Raw genomic sequence first — 5116 nt, 5'->3', positions numbered from 1 at the left:
GCTGAGGCCACGACCCTTCCCCAGCCAAGGCTAAGGCCGTGATCCCTATATAACCTTTGTGCTCTTGAAACCCACTCTCTCTCCAGTATCTCACCGCTGCGTAGGTGCAGGTAGGGGATTGAGCTCGAGCTAGCTCGAATAAAGGCCCTTTGCTTTTGCATCGGACTCGGCTCCCTGGTCGTCTCTGGGGATGACGAATTCTGGGCATAACACAGGCTACTCCTGTCTGTAAAAGGGACAGGAGTGGAGGGAAGGATGTGTATTGGGGCCGATCCACCTATCCAGTAGCTCTGCAAGGACCCAGAGGACTCGGGAATGGGGTTTGCCTCTAGAGCCAGAGTAGGGAAAATGTTTCTCTACCCAGCCCTGCCAACCGGGGGATTGGAAGGAGCCTCAGACAGTTCGTGAGGAACGGGCATGGCTGTGTCCCAGCAGAGGTTCATTTACAAACACAGGCAAGCCGGAAGTGGCCAGTAGGGAGGACCGTTTTCTGATCCCTGCTCCACGGCGTGGATCTGGGGGATGAGGCTCAAGCCTGAGAAAGACTCATCGTCTCCGTTCCCTTTCGCAGATTTCAGTGAGTCCTCCAACAACACCTATGTGAGAGAGACTGTTTTTATCCCCAATCCACACATTTAGACCCCACTCTTCACAAAATCGCACGGGAAGCCAACCAGGACACGGAAGAGCCAAAATGCACACCCCCACGTCTAGTGGCTGCCGCGTGTTATCACACCACCTTCGGAGAGGGACTGTTCCTTCTCTTTTACCCAGGAGGGGACCAAAGCACAGAGAGGTTGAGTAAGCATCTCCAGGAGGCACAGCGAGTAGGGACTCACACCCGGCTCTCCCTTCAAAACATGGACATCAGCCACCGTGTTTTTCCTCTATTTCTGTCGATAGCACCTGGTTATGTCCTCAGGTATCCCCTCCCCCCCCCCCATCTTGACTGACTTGTCCCTGTTCAGTCATTTTATACCCACCGTCCGCCTGGGGCCAGACACAGCAGCATCCTCTGCAAACAAAAGGACCTCACACGATGATCCTGCTCCGTGTCCCTCTCTGTCCCTCCTGCCACCACAGCCTGTGGGCTCCATCTCCAGAACACCCCAGATACATCAGTCCCCCGGCCAGGGCTCCGTGGGCATACCAACATCTGCTCCCATACCAGCCTCTTAACTATCTTCTTTTAAAAATCTAGGGGCACCTGGGTGGCTCAGTTGGTTAAGCGTCCGACTTCAGCCAGGTCACGATCTCGCGGTCCGTGAGTTCAAGCCCCGCCTCGGGCTCTGGGCTGATGGCTCAGAGCCTGGAGCTTGCTTCCGATTCTGTGTCTCCCTCTCTCTCTGCCCCTCCCCCGTTCATGCTCTGTCTCTCTCTGTCTCAAAAATAAATAAACGTTGAAAAAAATTTAAAAAAAAATCCATCTCACACCTTCATTTAACCGAAGACACCCAAATACAGTAAAACCTTGGTTTGCGAGCATAATGCGTTCGGGAAACACGCTTGCCATCCAAAGCACTCGCATATCAAGGCGAATTTCAAGAGCCATTGGTTGTGTTGTGATCGTGTGCCGTTGGGCATCTCGCGTGACTGGCATCGCAAGACGTCGCTCGTTGATCAAGTTAAAACGGATTAGAAATGTTGGCTGGTCTCGCAGAACCCTCCCTCTCCGAAGAGGTAACTCGCAATCCAAGGTTCTGCTGTATCACCTTTTCGAGACCTAATCCAGGTCGCGGTGATAAACAGCAGAAATTACATTGTCTGCTTCCTTCTGTGTTTCCAAGCCTAGTGTGTGTTTCACGGCTGCAGCTCAGAGTTAATTTCACCAGATATGCTTGGCGTCCGTGAAGCTTTCGTGGGATGTATGGTTTCACACCTTGGAGCATCCCTGTAACCAGCCGAGTGTCCCCTGCACTGGTGACCTCCTCTCTGCTCCCTGGGTGTTCGGACTCCTGCAGATTCCACACCCTGCTGGGACGATGCACCAGGTTCCTTGTGTGCCCGGTGTGCCTGCTGAGCAGCGTGTCCTCTGGGTTCATCCCTGCCACCTCGGAGGGAAGGATCTGCTTTGCAGCGGCTGAATCACATTCCCTAATACTTACACCCCACAGTTTTTTTTATCTGGTTATCCGTCTGTGTGTACCCTTGGGTTGTTCGAGTCTTTTGCCTGTTTCCTGACTGTGTCATTTGTCTTTACCATGGGTGTTTAAGTCCCTATCCCACTGCTGATTCTACAAGGGGAGGTAGCGGAAGCACAGAGAGGTTAGGTGACTTGCCCAAGAATGCACAGCTGGTAACTGGAAGAGCCAGAAAACAGGAACCCAGGCCATCTCATTGGTGGAAAGGAAGCAGAGAGGCCCTCGCCCCTTTGGACTGATCTTTAAGCACCTACAGTCATTCTGGGTTCTGAGAAACAGCTCCAGACAGCGTTCCAGAATCTGATCATTTAAGGATCTCCAAGTGGCCTGGCTTGTACCCATCTCTGGGCCTCTGCACCCACTGTTGCCCCAAACAGGACAGTCCTTCCCTGAGACGAGGTCCCAGCCCTAAAATCCTCGCCTTAGAGGGCCATTTCCACAATCGCTCTCTGAAATCATGCCTGTGGTTTGCTAACTTGTTGGCTGCCTCTTCCTGCCAGGGGGATTTAAGCTCTGGGGATCAGCTGGCTTTTCTGTGCTGGCGTGGGCCTCCACCGCACCCCCCACGCCCAAGCCAGCCCCGGCTCCCACACCCACCTGAGCCCTCTCTCTGGCCCCTGAACACTTCTCACGTCTGCAAACGTACCACTGTCCCTCTGTCACTGTACCGCCAGCACAAGGGATAAGCAACACACACTCACTGAAGGAAATAATGAAAACAGCAAAAGCAGGAATCTGGAAATGGACTGCTTTTTAAAAAACAATTGGCAGCCAGCAGATTAGAATCATGGAAATTGTCTTCTCCTGAGAAAACAGATGTTCTTTCTTCTTGCTCACGTTCTTATTCTTCTCTGGTTCCAGGAAAAAATTCCCTGTACAATATCAGGTAAGTGAGAGGCTTCCTGCACCCCGACAAGGAGATGGGATACAGGGACCAACCCCCAGGATGGTCCCCTAAGACCCTGGCCAATGGGTGCTCATGCCCTTATAGTTCCTCCCACATTGAAGGGGGGGGGGGGGTGCTGTGTGACCAACAAAATGGCAGAAAGGACCGTGTGTGACCCATCCTCTTTTGGGCCACCTGCTCAGAAGGAACCCAGCTGCCAAGCTGGGGAGCCTTCGCCCTACAGCCAGCAGTGACTCACCAGCCATGTGCGTGTGCCATCTTAGACGTGGATCCTCTGTCACCAGGCAAGCTTTCAGATGACCACAGTCCCAGTGTACATCTTAACTGGAACCTTATGAGAGACCCTGAGCCGGAACCACCCAGCTGAGCCACTTCCACATTGCTGATGCACAGAAACTGAGATCACGTTTGTTGTTGTTCAAGCTGCTAAATTTTGAGGAGCTTGTTATTTGTGGCGGGCACCAACATGCTGGGCTACCTCAGTAACCTCCAGTATTGCTCTTCTAAGCCTCCAGCGAGTCTGCATCACTGGAATAAAAAGCAAAGTCCTTCCGTGGCCAGCAGGACCTCCCATGACCCCAATCCCTGCTACCTCTCCCCTTGCATAGTCTACCCTCCTCCCCACACCTGTGTGAACATCCAGGCATGCTCCCCTGAGAGGACTGGACTTTGCTGTGCTCTCAGCCTGGAGCACCATCCCTGAGATGGCCTCATTTCTAGCCCCCGACTCCCTTAAGGACTCTCTGCTCAAACTCCCCTTCCCCAGACAGACTTATCTCCCCCAGCCCCTCTGTCCCCCACCTCCCTCTATTCCACCTTCTTCCTGATCAGTACCCTATGTGGCACATGCATTTGTTTACAAGCCACAAAAAGGCATGAAGATTGAGCCTGAGTGGCTCAGTCGGTTTAGCGTCCAACTTCGGCTCAGGTCATGATCTTGCAGACTGTGAGTTCGAGCCCTGCGACGGGCTCTGTGCTGACAGCTCGGAGCCTGGAGCCCGCTTCGGATTCTGTGTCCCCTTCTCTGCCCCTCCCCGCTTGTGCTCTGTCTCTCTTTCTCTGTAAAATAAATAAACATTAAAACTTAAAAAAAAAAAAAAAGGCATGAAGATTGCCTATGGGCTTCATTGCTAACACACAACAGCCTGAACAGTGCCTGGCACACTGAAAAATTATTGGCTGAATGTTGTGGAGGAAGAAAGGCCACACATTTCTGACTGCTCAAGGAGTGGCATCTGTTTACGTGGCCTTAAGATACCTTGTGGCTTCCTTTTTGCTCTTTGAGAGCCCCTGAGGCCACCAGCCGCCATGCAGTGAGGAAGCCGATCTAGCCTGTGGAGGAGAACTAAGACCCCAGCAGAGAGCCAGCACTGTGGCCAAACACGAAGGGAAGCTGTCTGGGACCTCCTACCCCAGGGGATTCCCCAGCCAAACGAGGCCACACAGGTGCAAAACCCAACCACAGAACTCATGGAATTGTGAGAAACAATGAGCTGTTGTTTCTTTCTGCCCTTTCTTTCTTTTTTTCTTTCTTTCTTTCTTTCTTTCTTTCTTTCTTTCTTTCTTTCTTTCTTTCTCTCTCTCTCTTTCTCTCTCTCTCTCTCTCTCTCTCTCTCTCTCTCTCTCTTTTCTCTTTACCTTGCAAACACAAGATCTCAAGAATTTGGGTAAATGCTCAGAATTGTTCCTCTCCATGGAAATCTTTATTTTAGTAGAAGGCAAAAAATGTATACAATCTGAAGAGAAACCAGAGGATTGTAAACTGTTGTTTCTGTACAAGATTGGGGGCAGCTCGTTACACAGTGATAGGTAACTGATACACTCAGTAAAGCACCAGCTCCCTAGCAGACCCTCTTCCCTCTACCCTTGGCCCCTGTAGTCCCTCTGCACACAGCAGCTGGAACCATATCCTGGAAAACACAGCTGCTAATGTCACCCCTCACCTCACTTAAAGCAATTCCCTGTCGCTTTTAGGATAAAGAGAAACAGCCAGAGATGATGAGGCTTTGCGGGCTCCAGCCTCTCCCATTGCATCCGACCTCATCACCTTCCACCCCACACTCCAGGC

General features: G+C 51.9%; 1 non-coding gene across 1 annotated transcript; it reads right to left on the bottom strand.

Moving 5' to 3' along the window:
* Positions 1–4683: 4683 nt before the first annotated feature.
* LOC125153850 (U5 spliceosomal RNA) lies at positions 4684–4804 on the bottom strand. The gene has a single exon (XR_007147592.1). It is a non-coding gene; the product is annotated as a U5 spliceosomal RNA (small nuclear RNA).
* Between the last annotated feature and the right edge of the window lie 312 nt (positions 4805–5116).

The sequence above is a fragment of the Prionailurus viverrinus genome, chromosome E2, assembly GCF_022837055.1.
Source record: "Prionailurus viverrinus isolate Anna chromosome E2, UM_Priviv_1.0, whole genome shotgun sequence".
Taxonomy (NCBI): domain Eukaryota; kingdom Metazoa; phylum Chordata; class Mammalia; order Carnivora; family Felidae; genus Prionailurus; species Prionailurus viverrinus.
The sequence above is the reverse complement of the archived record's forward strand: the minus strand, read 5'-3'. Positions and strand labels throughout refer to the sequence as shown.